Source organism: Grampus griseus (genome assembly GCF_964374135.1).
Source record: "Grampus griseus genome assembly, chromosome: 9".
In the NCBI taxonomy this organism is placed as follows: domain Eukaryota; kingdom Metazoa; phylum Chordata; class Mammalia; order Artiodactyla; family Delphinidae; genus Grampus; species Grampus griseus.
Window position 1 is genome coordinate 33,836,505 of NC_139003.1, and position 22,608 is coordinate 33,859,112.

Sequence of the window (22,608 nt, forward strand, 5' to 3'; positions counted from 1 at the left end):
TAGGAGAGAGGGAAAACTTTCCTAATTTCCTAACACTGCTAATGCTTTCGTACCTATTGATAATCACTGCTGATGCTTTGGTACCCTTCTGAACTTTCAAAAGTATATGCAGAGATATCTGAAGGATTCTTTTAAAAACACTTTAACATGATTATTATTGTACTGTAGGTGGAAGTTACAGCCTTTTACATTGAATTACCATTGCTTTTTCATATTGTTATATAAACTTCAAGAATATTTCACCATCTGTATAATAATGGGTTTCCATTACCTTATTTAATCATCTACTTACTGTTTTCATTTAGATTGTTTCTGGTATATTTTTAAAGATAGCTTTTATGTGCAGTTTTTTGTTTTTGTTTTTTTTTTTTTTTGCATTCAAGATTGTATACTTAGAATGGATTTTCAGAAATGAAATTATAAAATCAAAGAATTTGGCCATTAGAAATTGCGTGAAACATGCTACCAAAATACTTTTCAAAGAGTTTTGCCAATTTAAATTCATCTCAATAATTTTTGAGAACTACATCTCACTACAGTCTCAAAAGCAAGGAATATTATATTTATAACATGATATCAAAGAGAAATTTAGGGCAGTGCTTTAAAATAATAAATGCCAGTGAGATATGTCACATCACTCTGCAGGAGTTGCAAAAAGTAGGTTGCCAAGACATGGTTAAATGACTCCTAAGTCTCTTACCACATAGAAAAAAAAAAGTGAAGAGGGTAGATGGAGTAAAGATTGTTAAAAGGATTTTGATTTGGGGAGGGAGCTGCTAGTTTTCTGTGTATTGGACACATTTTCCAAGTGAGGTGGGACTGGGGTACCTACTCCTCCCTTTAAATCTTATAAAATAAGTTTGTACAGCACAGATGGAAAACCCAGAATTGGGTCCTGTTCCACTGGAGGATTCAATGATTTGGACTCTGATTCCTTCCTGAGAAATCTCAAGTTTGAGAAGTCGGCTGGGTTTTGAAGAAGATGTGGCCCCACTCTCTGCGTTTGTTATGGGAACTAGACAGGATCACGTGAGAGTGAGACAAGGTGGATTTAGGCCAGAGGCCCTGGGCAGGTGTACACACTTCATCAGAGACAACCTGGAGGTGAGGCTATCTTCCTGGGCTGGTAAGTGAAGGAGGCCCTCAGATGCAGAGAGATGTATTTCTGTAGAGCTTGGTTTTACAGGAGAGAGAAGCCTAGCCTGGGTGTAGGTCTCAGTGAAAAAGGCTGCTGAAAGAAAAGGTCAAGCTTTAATGAAGGTTTAATCATTTCCCGGCACCAGAGAGTATTTTGGTAACTTCTTGCCTTTTTTCCCCTCCAACCAGTAGTTTGGGGTCTGTCCTTTTCATCTGTGGGCAGAGCAGGAGCTCACTCCACTGAACAAATTTACAGGGACAACGAGAGATTAAAATAAAGGGAAAGGGGAGTCCTACAACTTTGTTCTCATTTATATTTATTTAGCAATCTGTGAAGTTTAAGATTTTTGACAGTTTGATTGACCAGCCATATTTCTCTTTTAAATTATCAATAAGCGTATTTATTTCTTTCAATAGTAGTCTACTTAAGTTTTCAAGGGAAAAGAAGAAAACATGAATATGGCTTCTGTGACATGAGTTGGATTATACAGGAAATCACAACCAGCTATTCTTGAAAATCCTTCATGCAATAAGCAAAACTTCCAATAAAAACAAGTATAAATTTGAATGGTAAATCTTTGTATTCTAATCAAATACCTAAAAATATTCTTTTTTACACTTTCTATTTGATGACTTTGTAGTTTCTGTATGTATATTGAAGTTACATTTCATCCTAGTTATAGCAAAAATAGCAAAGTGCTATTTAGAAGGGTTTGTGGCCGTGTAGGAGTCAGGCAGTGCAGTGTAATGGAAAAGGTACCAAAATTTAACCGCAGAATAGCATTGTTCAGTTCAGCCCCAGTTTTGTCTCTTACTAATTATGTGGCATTGGAAGAGTAATTTAACCTCAGAGTCTCAGGTTTTAAATATATGAAAACAGAGAGAGTTGCCATATAGAATAAAACAAGGTGGTGTATGTGAGGCAGAATGGAGTCGTTTGTGTCTTGGCCTCCTACCCCCCTCTTCCCACCGCACTCCTACCTCACGCTTACTCCTTCTATTTGTAGGGAGGGTGTCTTTGGGTGTCAAGTCAGACAGATAATCTGTCAGCATAATAGCATCAAAGCTCTTCTAAAATAGGAGTCTCAATACAAGCAAGAGAAAAATCTGTTGATATTTCTTTTTGAAGCGCCTTGACAGGATCAGCTGGGGAAATGTTTCAGATTTTCAAAAGTTCCCCCAAACTTAATACATTATCAGTAAGAAAAATAAACAGTGATTTCCTAAACATGAGCACTCTCTGCTCTCCTCCACCTACCACGTGGAAAGCAAGGTGGCACTAATCATTATTTCTTCAGCAGTGCAAATTACCTCTGCGTTGTATTCCCACCCTATCTTAAACACAGGGTTCCCTTTCATGTTATAGCCAGAAGGGTGAGCTTGTTAAAAACTTGTCCCACCACTCTCCAAAGTGCCATTCAGGGATCCACTCATGTGCCTCTCATTAATGACAAAGACCTGTGTCTAAAGGAGTGTGCAAAACCCCAGAGAGTGTAAAGATTCAAAGTGTTATTGAGGCCAAACCATCTTATCTGTAGGTGAGCCTTCCGGGTCATGGTGGATTCACCCAGATGAAATAAAGTGTAGAATTTTCCATGTGCCTGGGCCTCCTGTGCAATCACTCAATGCAGAGCTTTAGATCACCTCCTCCATACTGAATACAAATTACCCAATAAAACAAATAAAAGCTCTCCAAGGCTATATCATACATCATATAAATTGTTTAGCTCCATTGAAAAAACAAATATTATGCAGGTCAAGTAGCAAAGTTAAATATCCACATTTACAAAATTTAGAAGTAATTGTTTAAAATCAAAATGCAAATTAATTCCTTTCCTCCTTTTGAAAACTATTTCATAAAATTAAAAGTACACCTCAAAAAGCCAAATATATGCCCATTTTCTTTATATAACTTTCATGTGTATATAGCTTTTATTAATGTAGTTTTATAGGGGTGAAGATTCTAAAGAAAATATGTCTATTAAGTATTGCAGAACTACGAGGGATTGCTTGTTCAGACCCTTGATTAAAACAATACTTCCAGGTTTGAGGATTTTTATCCTCTGCTGGAGAACTGAACAAAACCCCTGTAATTTAGTTATGCAACATTACTCAGTTTAACTGGCATTTATGTTCTCCCATGTTCAAACACGAATGGGGAAAGAACATTCCTCATCCATCAGAGGACACGGACTGTATTTTGTTAGGATAGTCATCTTGTTATGTCCCATTCAGCTCAGCCCCATTAAGCTTTTGGGCCTAGAATTGCTGCCTGCTGCCAGGATTAATATCTCAGTATTTTTCCCCCTTAGTTTATGGTTACTTTTCAGGAATTAAATGATCATTCAGAAAGTTGACTTCAGTTTATGAGCTGTTAAACCTATGGTAGATATGATACAGCAAAAGGGAAAGCATAAAAGTTATTAGTAGCAAGTTTCCTTTGCAGATATTTTCTGGTTCCATTTTTTTTTTTCTTTAAGACCAAAGAGCCATATTCCTTCCTAAGCCTTCCTCCTATGTGATTCCAGGTTTTATATCAATATGGACCAGGGTCCCCCAGGTAGTAAAGGGAAGCTTATCCAATAAGCATCAATATTTCTTCCTTAAAATGGCAGTTTTCGGGGCTTCCCTGGTGGCGCAGTGGTTGAGAGTCCGCCTGCCGATGCAGGGGACGCGGGTTCGTGCCCCGGTCCGGGAAAGATCCCACGTGCCGCAGAGCAGCTGGGCCTGTGAGCCATGGCCGCTGAGCCTGCGCGTCCGGAGCCCGTGCTCCACAACGGGAGAGGCCACAACAGTGAGAGGCCCACGTACCGCCAAAAAAAAAAAAAAAAAAAAAGGCAGTTTTCCACATACGTTAATTTCTCTTTCTCCCACCATCGTATTTTATTCTGCAAGTGAGGTAAAACACTATATGCCATGGTAATAAAGTCTAGATAAATGAAAAAAATGTCATGGAATGAAAAAGAGTTTTTTTGATGCTCAAGGTTGTCTATATGACTGTTGATAAAACGTGTAAGATTGACAGCTCTGGAAATTAAAATTTGTAGTCTACAGAATGGATCAGCAGTTGGTGGCAGCAGGAATCATCATCATCAGTAAACAGTATTCGTTGAACTACACTTTATGTATATCAGCTAGTTCAGGCATAAATCTCTGTTAACTCTCTACAATCAAAGCATTGTTGCATTAAATGGAAATTTATGAATGAATATTTGAATTACCATCGATGCCCAAAATGTTTAATCTGTTTGCTTTACTGCTGGTCATGTGCTTTGCCAGTTTCTAACTTTTAGCAGACTTAGGAAGCTCTCTATTGTTTCTTCCTCAGGGAACTACTTACTCTGGCAATACTTGGCTACTGTGTCATTCACAAATACAAATAGACGCTAAAAAAACAAAACAAACAAACAAAAACGCTGCTCTGTTATACCCACATCCTGAAACAGAGAATAAGAGTGAAGCACACAACATCTTTTCAGTGCATAAATTCACCATGTTTATTCTCTGTAGATAAGTTACATAATTGAAGACTTCTATTTCCCCTTCTATACGTGGTTTACACTTGGTTTCCTTAAGGACTGTCTCTTTCTCTCTCTTTTAAAATTCAAATTGAGTTAGGGCCCGCAAATTAGAGAAGAGTTTGAGAATATTTAAAACAGTAAAAAAGTAAGCATGTAATTATAAATTCTGTTAAAATCTAAGGGCCTCATTAACCATTGCATTTTTAAAACTCACCCCCGGTTTCCAGCTCACTGATATTTCAAAACCTTCCGTAACACACTGTCCCCATACCACACTCCCGTCTCAGCACATGTCTGCTCCTGGGCCCGTTGACTTTCCTCTTTTTTTGGTGCCACTCTAACTTATTTATATATTCCACTGTAGGGAAATCGGTTGTTTGCGTATGTTTCTCCCATTAGACTGAGAGTTTATTGAAGGAAGGTTCTCAGTTGGTGGCATCTTTGTAAACTCATCCTGGTCGCCTCACACAGGACCTGGCACACTCTGGATACTCTGTCAATATGCATAGAGTAAATATATGTGTCTTATGACAACATCTGTTCCTTCCAGTCATTACTGCCACTCATATTTCATCCTGTGTTTGTTTGCTGGACGAACTCTAAAACTTTGGATTGTTTTGAGGAATAACTTAGAAGTTTTCTCTGAACTGATATTTTCAGGTCTTGGGTGCACTGGACCTAAATCCCTTAAATAAGCAAATAGTTTTCAGGGAAGCAGGCTACCATCCAGCCCTCATTGGCAGGGTCTAAACTTCTCTAATGAGGGCTGGCTGCTATTCTGAGCCAAGAGCCCTGTCTGTCTGTTTCTATTTAACAGGAAAGTCCTTAATCTTCATCATTCTCAAACCCCCATTTGTTTTCCAATTTTTCTCACATTCTTAACATAAGCCAAATAAAGTAGTTCCATTTCCTGTCCATTTTAATATCATATTTTTACAGGATACTCATGGATATCAGATTTTTCTGCGTCTTTCCCACTAACTAAACCATTTTTTCTGCTTTCAATCTGTAGAGAAAAATCTTTCTCCACTGGCTTTTGATTCTGATTAAGGGTAGCCTTGTCTGTCACAGAGAACTGATAGTATGGGACAGTAGCTGGATGTGTACACAAATAACTGTACTGCAGTTTTGATAAGCAAAAGATGTGAAATATGTCCAAGGACCAAAGAATATAGAGGAAAGAGAGATGCTCTCTGCTTGGAGATGTCAAGGACTGACTCCAGAGTCTATCAGACAAATCACAGGGCCAAGGGCATTTCGGAAAAGTCTGCAGCATGTGTAAAGGCCCAGAGGCATGACAGAGCATGGCATGGGCAACTGCTGGAAGTTCTTTATCTCTGAAGCATGTAGTATAACTTTGGAAGTTGTGGGAGATATGGTTACAGCATTGAAGGGGGTTCAATATGAGAGACATAGTACAATTAGATACCCGTTTTAGAAAGTTAAACCTGGCATCAAGGTAGAACCTAAATTAAAAGGAATGAGAATCATCAGTACATCTATCAGTACATCAGTACATCTAAAGTGAACATCAAGGCATTTAAAGATAAAATAATAGAATCACAGGGTTAAGGGATTAACCATTTTCTATCCTGGAAAAAGGAAGCTATTTTAAAGGGTTACAAATTGTGAGGATGAGTAAGAACTCTAGGGAATAACGGTGCATAGTAATGGAGATGTTGGAAATTTGAATATTGAGCAGTGAGTTATGTGTACATAATTGAGAATTCTAAGGTTGTATGTGTATAATAAAAGGCTCATAGAATTAAACAATAATATACATGAGCATCTGTGATGTGCTCTGTGCCTTGCTGTATGGAAAGGATATACATGAAGAGTAGAAAAGAAGAAAAGCTCCCTGATTTTCAGGAGTTGGGGACCCATATAAAACTGAAACAAGTTTCTAATAAGTTCTGAACTGTGGATTTTAATGTTGTGGGACTTCAGAAATAAGTTAGATCAATGTCTTCATTCTACATGCCAGGTGTATAGAGTTTGGAGGAAGTGATGGTATAGCGTGATCCCAGGGGATCACGGGAGTGAAAGTAGAGAGAGGATGGAGCCTAATTCATTTGTAGAATTGGAGACTGGCTGGAACATAATTGGTTTAAAATCAACAGAACATGTTGAGGAATAGCAAGGAAAAGTTTGTGTAAGTGCAGTGGAAACAGATTACAGAGACTACCTCATCACTCAAACAGGGAGATTAAATGGTGGAGTTGGCAGTTGGGAAGCCCTAAAGCTTTTGCCCTTCATGGCATGGGGGAGAGACAAAATAAAGGTGTTGCAGGAAGGCTGGTCTTGGAGGAGATGTATATGATGCAGTCACAGAAGGCTCAGAGTAGCTTCCAAAGAAGAATTACCAATCACCCAACTGTCTTCGCAACATGAGACCTCAAAGTGCTTCCTTTTGTGCCCTTCTTGTGTCTAGACACAACTTCTGTTTGCCGTTATAATTTTTTTTGATACATTGCTCATAGCCAGAATTCAGAAGATACCCCACTTCTATGGAGAATGTGAAGACGTGAGTTTTATGCCACTACATGTAAAGATCCTGCTACTACAAGTAAAGATTCTTGCTAGTGGTTTCCTCCGATGTGACTTGAGAAATTTTACTTTCTTCCTTCTCTGCTAACCTGTGTACATATTGAAAAAAAAAAAAAAGGAAATCGGGAACTGTATAGTACTGAGCACAAGGTAAGCGTTACACATACTTTCTGAATAATATAATACATAAAAAAAATCTATGGATAGTTAGAGAAACCTCCTCATTGTGGAGGCTGTAAACCTCTTTTTTTTTTCTGGACATTTGGCTAAATCTGCAGGTAGACATAGTAAACCCTGCTCTCGTATTCCAGCGCATATTGTAACTACAAACAACTGAGGCTGATTTCCACAGCCACATTAGAAAAGTTAGGCCTGCCGTTGAGTTCCACCTCTGTAATACTTGGCTTTCATATAACAGTTTTCAAGCTTCATTTAGTTGGTACTGAAGAGCCCACTGTTGCTATAATATGTATGGAAAAATGATTCTAGTCAGGCGCACTAAATTCCTTGAGTAAATATGTGTAGTGGAAAGAAGAAACACATTAGGTCTGGTACTAGTTTGAGGCCTGGCAAACGAAATACTCTATGAACTTCTAGTTTTAAAAAATGAATTCAATGCTGGAAACGCAAGCTTTGTGGCAGCATTGCCATGACTGGCTGCTGTTGGAGAGCTGACACCGTTCCGATAACACTGTGTTCATGTGGACCAAATCTGTGAATTTAGGAAGGAAAAAGAAGGAGCAAAGTTAAGGAGGCAATTACTGTCAATTATACCGCAAAGGCTATGTGTGGAAAACATTAATAAATCACTGAAAAGTAAAGAGCTGGGAAACTGCCATTTAAGTGGAAAACTTGTATATCAGAAGTAGCAAACTAGAAGCAGGTGGTATGAATCTGGCTTGGACGTGTGTTTTGTTTGGCCTTGGTGTTTTAAAAACGTAAACTTGTCTGTCTTTATGTATGGCTTGTGGTCTCTGCCTCTCCACTTTCCCCATCACGCTCTACTGTCTTATACTGTCACTCTCAATTCTTTTATGCACCTGATATTATTCAAGTTTGCACCACCTAGAATAATTTTTTGAGGTGTTTTTTTTTTTTTGTAGCAGTATTATATTGTAGTAGAAAAACTTTGAAGGCAAAAGACTTGAGGTGAAATTTGAATTAAGTGATTTGTTGACTGGGCAGTGCATCTCTATAAACTTTATTGTTCTCCTCTTTAAAAGAAGAGGCAAAAATAACACTACCTGCTATGCTTATCCCATAGGCTAACGCAGGCTAAATGTGGAATTACAAGTAGGATACGGTAGGAGGATATTTTTCACCCTAAGTGTGGTATGGTTAGCTATTATTTTGTTTCAAAATGAAGAACTTTGTTTCTTGAATCCTTTAATTCACAGACATTTCACAACGATTATAACCAACTTTGGGAATCATATGTCTGGGCCCTTTCAAGTTTCTGGTCTGCATATGTCATTAGACCTCAAACTTGATGCACAATGGAATGAATGGTGGAGCTTTAAAAAATACTTATGACTTCCCTAATAATTCTGAGCTAATTGATCTGGGGGTGGTCTGGGCTCTGGAGTTGAGGCTGTTTTGTTTTTGGTTTTGTTTCTGTTTGTTTTTACACTCCCCAGTTGATTTTAATGAGTAGTCAACACTTGAGAACTATGGCTTACACTGATTCAGTAAAAATATCACTTAAAAAAAAAAAGAAAAGAAAAGAAACATCACTGAATTATAAAATTTAGCCAGAACTGATTTGGTCATTCTCAGACTATTTTGTAGTAAAACAGATATTGCTGGTTAGTTATTCCATCTTTTAATTCAGTGATTCTCAAAGTGTGGGCAGTATTAGTACCACCTGGTATAATAAGCTGACTAATGGCCCCCCAAAGATGTCCTAATCCCCAGAGCTGATGAATGTTATTTTACATGGCAAAAGGGACTTTGAAGGTGTAATTAAGTTAAAAATCTTCAGATGAGTACAATAGCCTGGATTATCCAGGTGGGCCCAGTGTAATCACAAACATCCGTATAAGAGGAGGCGGAAGAATTCAAGTCAGAGAAAGTATGTAAGGACAGAAGGTGGGCGTCACAGAAAAGCGAAGAGGTTACTGCTGGAAGCATCTCTGGCTTTGAAGATGGAGAAAGGGGCCATAAGTCAAGGAATATAAGCGGCTTCTAGGAGCTGGAAAAGGTGAGGAAATGGACCCCTGCATATCCCCAAGCAATTCTGCCAACAATGATTTTAGCCCTTTGAGACCCAATTTCAAATTTCTGACCTCCCAAACTGTAAGATAACAAATTGGTGTTGTTTTAAGCCACTAAATTTGTGGTGATTTGTTATAGAAGCAATAGGAAACTGATAACCTGGAAATTCATTAAAAATACAAATTGTCAAGGCCTCTCCTGGACCTACCATATCAGGATCTCTAGAGGGTGCGTTCAGTAATTCAGCCTTTCGTGAGCTCTCCAGGTGATTCTGATGCACAGTAAAATTTGAGAACCATTGCTTTAGATTATGTTATTTAGTTTCTTTTCTTTCTAAAATTTATGGTTTGAATGGCTTTGAAGTGGGAGAGTATGTACAAACACTCGATTTGATTACAGAAAGTTTTATATAGGGAAATAGATTAAAAATAATCCTTTGAAGAAGGCATTTAAACTGAAGCTAGTTTGGGGAAGATTCTCAATGTCTGGCATGATCGCTAGGCTTGTAAAAATGTGTGTTTTAAGAGAGTTCTGATCTTTAGTACAGAAATTACAGACTCAACTTAACACATTCTTATTTGGTGAGCACACAATTGATAATATCACTAGACATCCCTTCTTGTTATAGGAGGCTTTGAGGAAGAGGTAAAGTCAACCTAGGAATCCCAAATCCTATCTTCTTTTCAGTTTCAGTGCTATTCTCACAAGAAGTTTAATTTGAACCTGAAGTGGAACAGCTAGCATACATTCACATGCTTTAAACGTCCATGCATTGTCAGAGAGAGTGGGGGGGGGAGAATTTACATTTTAACAAAATGTTTGTAATTTCAAAATACCTTGATTGACTACCGCCCAGTGAGTGAAAACCATATGCAGTCAGTAAACGTGGAAATTCTCTGCTGCTTTGATTCTCATAATGAAAACTTCAAGCAGCCCCACATCTGTTCCCTTAGGTCTATCTAATCCCATTGTGTCTGTTTAAACTGTTGGCAAGTATGCACATGGTTTTGAAGACTAGGCGCCTCTCTGTGGGGAGCAGCATAGAGACTACTGATTTATATCCCTAAGGCTTCTGATGTATTGAAAGCCAAAAATTTCCACTTTGACATTGAATGGTGACTAGTTTAGCTACTATAATATTACCAATCCGGCAGCTCTTGAAACTGTCTGTATGTGAACTTTTCATTTGACCCAACTGGGTACTCTACATTTGTCACTTGAACCTAAGAACAATCTTCTAAAAATGTTGAAGTCACTTCTCCTTCTGTTATTTATAGCATGGCTGGTAATTTCTTCGTCAAACTACTTAACTGTATTTTATCATACTTTTAAAAATATGGTATGAGGATCTAAAGTTCAGGGAAGTATAACAATCAGTTGAAAAATACTAACCAGAGAAGTAATCATACAGTCTTGTGTCACCTGACATGCAGTGAACAAGCTGATGAATGAGTTAGGATTTAAATGGTAATTATCATTCATCATTATAATAGACTTATTAATTCATAAATTCTTGGTAAGCCAATTTTCTATAAAAAGGTTAATAATAAAAGTGGAAAAGAAAAAAAATTGCCTCAATGTGATAAAAAATGTAAGAGCTAAAATATCTTTACTGCCACATATCCCTCCTAATTATCCAGTGGTTTTATATTAAATGTTTCTTAATACAAGACTATATTTTCTCAGTATTTTGAAAGAACAAAAAGTACAATTTCTTTTATTACTCACCCCCTCACACTCCCCTATATGAACCAGCATAAATACAATAACCAAACTGAGATAATATTTGAACGCTCTAAATTAATATAATCCCAAATAAACTGAGATGGTTTTAAACAGTGATTCTTGTTAGTAAATGTCAAGGTATCACATTTCAAGTGTTTACTGGACTAAATCTTGCATATTCCACACAGTAGCAGTATACAGATATCTGCTTCAGATTTATGTGCATAAAAATGACAAATTGAGCCAAACGTAAGCATGATTAAGTTTTCTTTAGTTTGAAAATGCCAATCAGCCATCTTGACATCAATTTCAACAATACCGGTAAAGCATTTTTGTTGCTCTCCATCCCTTAATAGAGCTACAAAAAGAAATGCAACAACTGCAGAAGAAAAAAAATAAGATCAACTCTAAACACTGCTAAAGTTTAATCCTAAAAAGTCAAAGATAAAACTTATTGAAATTCTTTCTTAAAATTCTTTAAACAGTCATTTAAAATCGTTACTGTTGATTATATTCAGAGAAATAGGACAGATTCTATTTGCATAACTTTTGCTCTCAGTTTGGAACATGAACAACAAAGTGCCATGATTAATGATTTTTACCATTCTTTTTGTTTTCCTGGTGATAGTTGGCATAAAAATGGGCTATCAACCATGTCAAATTGAAGTCAGTAGGAATAAAATAAATCAAAATCCTTAAGTTGAGTCAACTATAGAGTCAGAATATGATACTCCACTGGACAAATTTGCATCCAATTTTGGGGGGAAATTTTTGGTCATCAAAATAAGTGCATTTCCCATTAAGTTGGCAATAAAGCTTGAGGGAGAAAGATCACATTGTTTACTGTAAAACTGATACTATAAAGATTATATGAGATCACATGTATAGATACAGATATGTAAACTGTAATGGGATTTCAAATAACAGAATAATTATGAATTTCAAATTTTCCTTTATATGCAATAAAAGTTAATAGTACAGTAAAGATCCAAATCTCTAGGCCATAGGCAGATAACCTGCTGTTAACATTAGTGATTGGAATTTTGTTTAAATAATAGCTATATAATTAGGACCACATTGCCTGACAAATGTTTGGCACATACAGCTTCCAAGGTTTCATACACCTTGGAAAGAAAGAAGGCAATATCTAACAAAAGTTGATAATAGCCAAAACAACATGGAACAATAAGACCTCCCTCCCTCCCTCCCTCCCTCCCTCCCTTCCTTCCTTCCTTCCATTCGTCCATTTATTTTTTTGTTTTTATGTTGGAGAATATGTGTGTTAGGTGAGCTCTCTGATGTCTTCCCTTGAGGCTCATTTTATGCTTCTAAAACTGAATAATGGGGTGGCACATCAGACTGCAGTAGGGAATTCTCCTTTGTAATCGGAGTTCTGAGGAGATATGTTATACTGTATCGTGTTAGAAAAATTAAACAGGTCATCCATGCCTTTCCTGACTATTCTGTTCTTCTCCCTTAGTGGGCAAGAGTAGAATTTCCTGAGGAAGGATGCTCTCTGTCAGGCAGACAGCCCAATGCCCAACCAAAATAAATGAATAAATAGACTAGTTAGTTAATTAATTAATTTAAAATAAAGAAATAAATCAAAGGCTCAACTTTGCCACTTTATCACAGACCGCCTTTGAACCTTAAACACCGGGCTGTGGCTGGGGATCTCAAGCCCTCTTTAGGTGGTTTAACAAGAGCTGCTTCCGTTAACACTAGGCCTGATGATAAATGTTATGTGGCTGGTTAGAGGTTGAAAAGTCATCAAGCTATAAAAGTCTATGTTGTTGCTGAGACTCCAGAGGACTAAGTAGTGTTGGATAATAAACTCAAGTTGTATGAGAATCAGAACATTACAGACAAAGCATTACAACATGAAATTCGTAATTTATTTGAATCAACACATATATGATTAATAACAAAATAACCTCTCTCCTGAGTGTTACTTTGTTTCTATAAACATCCTGTAGACCTTTGGAATCATTCTTATGTAGAAAGTTCATAGGTGTGATGTACACAATTTGTTGTTTGTGCTGTTGTTAGAACTGTTGACCTGTTACTTATTCTCATCATATTTTCCATGTACATTTTTGCAAATATACATGTAAAGTTCATGCATTCTCAAAATTGTTAAAATATATTGAGTACATTTTCTTTCTTCCTGCGACTTCCAATTTCAGGTGTTGTTTTCAGTTTTCTAAAGTGGCAGTTTGTTATTTATTTACTCAACTAAGTCCCTGAAAAAGATCGGAAAGTTCTGACTGCTGGGTTTGTGTGTGTGTGTGTGTGTGTGTGTGTGGTGCTGATCAAGAGAGGGAAATGCATTTGCACTGTAAGCACAATTCCTCGAATTCTGTCTTCCATCTAGAGACCGAAGCAATCAATCATGACTGACATGATGAGATGCAAAGAGTAAAGATGGCAGGACATGATCACCTACAGAAACTGTTATATTTATCCCATCTGTAACTCATTCATTGTTGCTCCAGTTTTCCTAACATTCTCCCACTCACCTCTGAAAAATTGGCAGAAAATTTGGATGGGTTTATTTTTATGACCTCGTGGTTTCATTCTATTCAATATTTTGGGGGAAATACCAACTCTCATGCTGACTTCTTTCATTAAATATATATTTTAAAAATATACATACTCTGAAAACTGAGAATTCTATATTTATCTAACTAGTTGATTTAGTGCGTAAGATACCTAATCTCCTAGCACTTAACAGCCAGGCACCCCATCAGGTTCCTTGGAAAAGAGAGCATGCTTATCTTGGTAACAATGAAACACTGTTTTTAGGATAGATTTCCTCTCATCTGCCAGCATAGCACATGAAATCCCAAACTAAACTGTTGGGACACATCCTCCAATCTCCCTCACTCTTAGTTACTTCTCTCTGTGTTGACTTCTCGGGTCCTCTTGAAAGAGTACAACCAGAATGCCCACTCTCCAACCTGGTTTTGACTCTCTTCCTGGGAGAGATCAAATGATAATGATTTCTTCTGCTACCAAAGGAATTTCAGAGTTCTGGGAGAAAGTAGGCCTCAAGATGGAGAGAAATAGACAGATATTCCTCAGCCTTTGTTTTTTGCTCACCATGATCTCCCTTTGCCTGACAATACATACATTAGCTAGTATGTGTTACGGAATACTGAAGCATTTATTTGGAACTTACAACACTGCCTTTATACCTAACCGTATTTTATACTTTATGCTTTGGCAAACAATATTTAAGCATTTCCATGTAAAAGGGTATTCCTTTTTTCTCTTTATGCCTTCACAGCACGTAACATTTCTGTTTTTCTTTCTCTGTAGACACGCAAACTTACACACACACATGCACACTCATGCATGGCATAATCAGCGAAGCAAATTTGGCACATAAAAAACTTGGCATTAAAGAGCACAGTGTGTACAGTTAAATGCATATAACATGTGGATTATCTTATAATGCCCAATTCTGGCATTTAAAATTTTACATTAAACTTCCCTGGTTAGGATATCATCTCCATGCAAGCAAGAATTATTTATTTGCATATTGATCACCATATTCCCAATGATTGGCACATAGTAGGCACACATTCAATATTTGTTGAATAAATTAGAAATATACCTTTAACCCTGAAACTTCATCAGATAAGAAAAAGATAATTTGTAATAGAAAAGCTATGACATGATTTGTGATTAGTAATTCATGAAGAGTGAGTAACGTTGATTCACAGGGAATACAAGTTTTCGTGTGGGTTCCTGACAACCTTTCAACTTGAAAATTATTTTAAACAGAAATTTGGTCTAAAGTTGAGAAACAGGGATTCAATATAGAGTTTCTGTTCGCAGGGAGATGGTCTTCTTGCAGATCTGATATGGAGCCAGCACACAGGTATATCTATACCGGGTATCCGGATACTGAAATGTTTCCATACTGGCTGATAACTATTATAAATGCTCAGCCTCAAATACCTTCTGTAGCCCCAGGCATTTCAATCTCCTTAAGAATTCCCGGGACCTTCCTGCAATCCCACAAAGAGTTAGTGCCCAGTAGAGCAGGGGGCCTCCTGCACGGTGGTCAGAGATCATTCTGAATGACCAGTGCCTCTGCTGTACTGCTTGCTAAATATTTTGAATATCATCTCTGTTTTCCTGTTAGAGTTCTGACAGGAAGCCAGTCCTTGCCATTCTCTCAAAGGTTTCATGAGAGGTGTAAAGTTGTCCTACCCACTGTGCAGAAGATCATTTAAAGGTTTGTTGAAAATGAATGAAAGAATGTGTAACTTTAATAGAGATCAACAGCATAGAACAAAGAGGCATGAGACGGGTAGCACTTCAGAGAGAACCGGTATAGAGTAGAAGTCAGGGAACAGAGATAAGAGAGTAATGCCTTGTCTTGGGCTACAAGGCAAGTGGAGAACAGAACAGCTTGACTGAATAATGATGGGAAGAAACTGGAGGAGGAGGTCAGAGACTGGACAAATGAATCTAGCTACAGTGGTGCCTCTGTGGGCACCCAGGCAGGCTAATGCTGGCATGGTTCACATGTGTGTCAGTCAAAGACATAGACATGAAACCTATCAATCTAATGGGTAAGTGGGGTAGCAGAAATCCAGGCAGTAACACGAAGTAAGGCAGTCCTGGTAACCCTGTTGGCTAAATACGGAATAAATGTGGATACCAGAACCTGAGAAACGAAGGGAGCTGGGGAGAAAAGCTTCTTGTGGCAGGATTGTATGTGTTTTATAATTCATTAAGCTAGCCAGAATTAGTGAAGCACCTTATGGATTTCAGCTTTTAAACTCAAAGTGAGGCAATCACTTGAGGTTACTCACCTTCTTAAAACTTATTTTTCCTTTGATTTCTTCTCTGTCTGTCCTTTTGACTTCATAACTTTGTCTCTCGTTTATACCTCCAGTCCCCTCTCTCATATACCCACTAGCAGTAATCTTCACCCCAAAGTCCTGGTAAGTTGCTCTTTTCAAGTGGAAAGACCTACGGTAGCCTCAATCTTTTTTTTTGTTTTAATTTATTTAATTAACTTTTTTTTTTTTTGGCTGCATTGGATCTTTGTTGCTGTGCATGGGCTTTCTCTAGTTGTGGCGAGCGGGGGCTACTCTTCGTTGTGGTGCGCGGGATTCACATTGTGGTGGCTTCTCTTGTTGCAGAGCACAGGCTCTAGGCATTTGGGCTTCAGGAGTTGTGGCTCGCGGCCTCTAGAGTGCAGGCTCAGTAGTTGTGGTGCACGGGCTTAGTTGCTCCGTAGCATGTGGGATCTTTCCAGACCAGGGTTCAAACTCATGTCCCCTGCATTGGCAGGTGGATTCTTAACCACTGAGCCACCAGGGAAGCCCAGTAGCCTCAATCTTAATGAACACAGTCTTTAACCTGGCCACAAAGCCAGCAACCAGCTGAGCACTGGCGCTCGCCTTGGGTAAAGATGCAGGAATTTTTACATGAACCAGTTAAGCAGCGGAAGAGGACACAGAATTAGTCCAAAACCGAAGTAAAAGATAGATAAACTGAGGCAGAAGCCCTAATTTTTATAGTCTGGACCAAATCAGAAAGCATGTAATCAATGCTACCACTCAGAGGGCTCATTATCTGGTAGTGGTTTTATGAGAGATAACTTGTAGGTCATGTGGACTGGTAATGCTGTGGGTTCTGGTCAGCTTCTACAAGGATCAGCTGGGCCTGCAGCTGGTAATCATCTGTGACCCTGTCTGCTACATGCTGAAGAATGCAAAATCAGTTGACTTCGCAGGAGAAGGAAGCCATACACACACATGACAGCATAGTGCATGAAGGGGGGAAATAGTGTACACAAAAAGAACAATGACATATATAGCAAGAAGGAGAATATCTTGAATAGATACTGACCACTAGACATAATGAGAGCCAGTAAACTTCTTGTCACACACATAAGAACAAGAAAGCTGTTGGGAATACAAGACTAAAATATTGGCTGAGCCAATTCCTGGCAAGAGAAATATTACCAACTCCCTATTGAGGAAGAATTGGTAATAAATACTAAACTCATACACCTGTAGTATAAGTTTAACTCATAACTCATACATAACTTAATCTAGTTGATATTTTATAAGTTTTTTCACACAATGATCAAATTATTCTTAAAGAACTTTCTGGATTTAAAAACCCAGTTAAAGAGATTGGTTCACGATGGCAGAGTGGAAGGACGTGAGCTCACTCCCTCTTGTGAGACCACTGGAATCACAACTAACTGCTGAACAGTCATTGACGGGAAGACACTGGAACTCACCAAAAAATATACTCCACATCCAAAGACAAAGGAGAAGCCACAATGAGATGGTAGGAAGGGCGCAATCACAATAAAATCAAATCCCATAACTGCTGGGTGGGTGACTCACAAACTGGAGAACACTTATACCACAGAAGTCCACCCACTGGAGTGAAGGTTCTGAGCCCCATGTCAGGCTTCCCAACCTGGAGGTCTCGCAATGGGAGGAGGAATTCCTAAAGAATCAGACTTTGAAGGCTAGCAGGATTTGATTGCAGGACTTCGACAGGACTGGGGAAACAGAGACTTCACTCTTGAAGGGCACACACAAAGTAGTGTGCACATTGGGACCCAGGGGAAGGAGCAGTGACCCCATAGGAGATGGAACCAGACCTACCTGCTAGTGTTGGAGAGTCTCCTGCAGAGGCGGGGGTGGCTGTGGTTCACCATGAGGACAAGGACACTGGGAGCAGAAGTTCTGGGAAGTACTCCTTGGTGCGAGCCCTCCCTCCCGGAGTCTGCCATTAGCCCCACCAAAGAGCCTAGTAGGCTCCAATGTTGGGTCACCACAGGCCAAACAACCATCAGGGAGGGAACCCAGCCCCACCCATCAGCAGACAAGCTGATTAAAGGTTTACTGAGCTCTGCCCACCAGAACAACAGCCAGCTCTACCCACCACCAGTCCCTCCAATCAGGAAACTTGCTCAAGCCTCTTAGATAGCCTCATCCACCAGAGGGCAGACAGCAGAAGTAAGAAGAACTACAACCCTGCAGCCTGTGGAACAAAAACCACATTCACAGAAAGATAGACAAGATGAAAAGGGAGAGGGCTATGTACCAGAAGAAGGAACAAGATAAAAGCCCAGAAAAACAACTAAATGAAGTGGAGCTAGGCAACCTTCCAGAAAAAGAATTCAGAATAATGATAGTGAAGACGATCCTGGATCTCGGAAAAAGAATGGAGACAAAGATGGAGAAGATGCAAGAAATGTTTAACAAAGATCTAGAAGAATTAAAGAACAAAAAACCTAGAAGAATTAAAGAACAAACAAACAGAGATGAACAATACAGTAACTGAAATGAAAAATACACTGGAAGGAATCAGTAGCAGAATAACTGAGGCAGAAGAATGGGTAAGTGACCTGGACGACAGAATGGTGGAATTCACTGCTGTGGAACAGAATAAAGAAGAAAGAATGAAAAGAAATGAAGACAGCCTAAGAGACCTCTGGGACAACATTAAACGCAACAACATTTGCATTCTAGGGGTCCCAGAAGGAGAAGAGAGAGAGAAAGGACCCTAGAAAACATTTAAAGAGATTATAGTCGAAAACTACCCTAACGTGGGAAAGGAAATAGCCACCCAAGTCCAGGAAGTGCAGAGAGTCCCAGGCAGAGTAAACCCAAAGAGAAACATGCCGAGACACATAGTAATCAAATTGACAAAAATTAAAGGCAAAGAAAAATTATTGAAAGCAACAAGGGAAAAACGACAAATAACATACAAGGGAACTCCCATAAGGTTAACAGCTGATTTCTCAGCAGCAGCTCTACAAGCCAGAAGGGAGTGGCATGATAAAGTGATGAAAGGGAAGAACTACAACCAAGATTACTCTACCCCATAAGGATCTCATTCAGATTCTATGGAGAAATAAAAAGCTTTGCAGACAAGCAAAAGCTAAGAGAATTCAGCACCACAAACCAGCTCTACAACAAATGCTAAAGGAACTTCTCTAAGTGGGAAACATAAGAAAAGAAAAGGGCCTACAAAAACAAACCCATAACAATTAAGAAAATGGTAATAGGAACATACATATCTATAATTACCTTAAACATGAATGCATTAAATGTTCCAACCAAAAGACACAGGCTTGCTGAATGGATACAAAAACAAGACCCATATATATGCTGTCTACAAGACACCCGCTTCAGACCTAGGGATATATACAGACTGAAAGTGAGGGGATGGAAAAAAATATTGCATGCAAATGGAAATCAAAAGAAAGCTGGAGTACCAATACTCATATCAGATAAAATAGACATTAAAACAAAGACTGTTACAAGAGACAGAGAAGGACACTACATAATGATCAAGGGATCAGTCCAAGAAGAAGATATAACAATTGTAAATATTTATGGACCCAACATAGGAGCACCTCAATACATAAGGCAACTGCCAACAGCTCTAAAAGAGGAAATCGACAGTAACACAATAATAGTGGGGGACTTAAACACCTCACACCAATGGACAGATCATCCAAACAGAAAATTAATAAGGAAACAGAAACTTTAAATGACACACTAGACCAGATAGATTTAATTGATATGTATAGGACATTCCATCCAAAACCAGATTACACTATCTTCTAAAGTGCACGCGGAACATTCTCCAGGATAGATCACATCTTGGGTCACAAATCAAGCCTTGGTAAATTTAAGAAAATTGAAATTGTATCAAGTATCTTTTCCAACCACAACGCTATGAGATTAGAAATCAGTTATGGGGAAAAAAACGTAAAAAACACAAATAAATGGAAGCTAAACAATACGTTACTAAATAATCAAGAGATCACTGAAGAAATCAAAGAAGAAATCAAAAAATACCTAGAGACAAATTACAACGAAAACACGATGATCCAAAACCTATGGGATGCAGCAAAAGCAGTTCTAAAAGGGAAGTTTACAGCAATATAAGCCTACCTCAAGAAACAAGAAAAATCTTAAATAAACAATCTAAACTTACACTTAAAGGAACTAGAGAAAGAAGAAAAAACAAAACCCAAAGTTAGTAGAAGGAAAGAAATCACAAAGATCAGAGCAGAAGTAAATGAAATAGAAACAAAGAAAACAGTAGCAAAGATCAATAAAACTAAAAGCTGGTTCTTTGAGAAGATAAACAAAAGTGATAAACCATTAGCCAACTCATCAAGAAAAAGAGGGAGAGGACTCAAATCAATAAAATTAGAAATGAAAAAGGAGAAGTTACAACAGACACCGCAGAAATACAAAGCATCCTAAGAGACTATTACAAGCAACTCTATGCCAATAAAATGTATAACCTGGAAGAAACGGACAAATTCTTAGAAAGGTAGCCTTCCAAGCCTGAACCAGAAAGAAATAGAAAACATGAACAGACCAATCACAAGTAATGAAATTGTAACTGTGATTAAAAATCTTCCAACAAACAGAAGTCCAGGACCAGATGGCTTCACAGGTAAATTCTATCAAACATTTATAGAAGAGCTAACTCCAATATTTCTCAAACTCTTCCAAAAAATTGCAGAGAAAGGAACACTCCCAAACTTACTCTATGAGGCCACCATCACCCTGATACCAAAACCAGACGAAGATACTACAAAAAAAGAAAATTACAGACCAGTATCACTGATGAATATAGATGCAAAAATCCTCAACAAAATACTAGCAAACAGAATCCAACAACACATTAGAAGGATCATACACCATGATCAAGTGGGATTTATCCCAGGGATGCAAGGATTCTTCAATATATGCAAATCAATCAATGTGATACATAGTATTAACAAATTGAAGGATAAAAACCGTATGATCAACTCAATAGATGCAGAAAAAGCTTCTGACAAAATTCAACACCCATTTATGATAAAAAAAAAATCCTGGAAGCGGGTATAGAGGGAACCTACCTCAACATAATAAAGGTCATATATGATAAACCGACAGCAGACATCATTCTCAATGGTGAAAAACTGAAACCATTTCCTCTAAGATCAGGAACATGACAAGGATGTCCACTGTTGCCAGTATTGTTCAACATAGTTTTGGAAGTCCTAGCCACAGTAATCAGAGAAGAAAAAGAAATAAAAGGAATAAAAATTGGAAAAGAAGAAGTAAAACTGTCACTGTTTGCAGATGACATGATACTATACATAGAGAATCCTAAAGATGCCATCAGAAAACTACTAGAGCTTATCAATGAATTTGGTAAAGTTGCAGGATGCAAAATTAATTCACCGAAATCTCTTGCATTCCTATACACTACTGATGAAAAATCTGAAAGAGAAATTAAGGAAACACTCCCATTTACTATTGCAACAAAAAGAATGAAATACCTAGGAATAAACCTACCTAGGGAGACAAAAGACCTGTATGCAGAAAACTATAAGACACTGATGAAAGAACTTAAAGATGATACCAACAGATGGAGAGAGATACCATGTTCTTGGATTGGAAGAGTCAATATTGTGAAAATGACTATACTACCCAAGGGAATCTACAGATTCAATGCAATCCCTATCAAATTACCAATGGCATTTTTTACAGGACTAGAACAAAAAGTCTTAAAATTTGTATGGAGACACAAAAACCCCGAGTAGCCAAAGCAGTCTCCAGGGAAAAGAATGGAGCTGGAGGAACCAGACTCCCTGACTTCAGGCTATACTACAAAGCTACAGTGATCAAGACAATATGTTACTGGCACAAAAACAGAAATATAGATCAATGGAACAGGATAGAGAGCCCAGAGATAAACCCATGCACCTATGGTCAACTAATCTATGACAAAGGAGGCAAGGATATACAATGGAGAAAAGACAGTCTCTTCAATAAGTGGTGCTGGGAAAACTGGACAGCTACATGTAAAAGAATGAAATTAGAACACTCCCTGACACCATACACAAAAATAAACTCAAAATGGCTTAGAGACCTAAATTTAAGACTGGACACTATAAACTCTTAGAGGAAAACATAGGCAGAACACTCTGACATAAATCACAGCAAGATTTTTTTTGATCCACCTCCTAGAGTAATGGAAATAAAAACAAAAATAAACAAATGGGACCTAATGAAACTTAAAAGCTTTTGCACAGCAAAGGAAACCATAAACAAGATGAAAAGACAACCCTCAGAATGGGAGAAAATATTTGCAAAAAAATCAATGGACAAAGGATTAATCTCCAAAATATATAAACAGCTCATGCAGCTCAGTATTAAAAAAACAGACAACCCAATCCAAAAATGGGCAGAAGACCTAAATAGACATTTCTCCAAAGAAGACATACAGATGGCCAAGAAGCACATGAAAAGCTGCTCAACATCACTAATTATTAGAGAAATGCAAATCAAAACTACAATGAGGTATCACCTCACACCAGTTAGAATGGGCATCATCAGAAAATCTACAAACAACAGATGCTGGAGAGGGTGTGGAGAAAAGGGAACCCTCTCGCACTGTT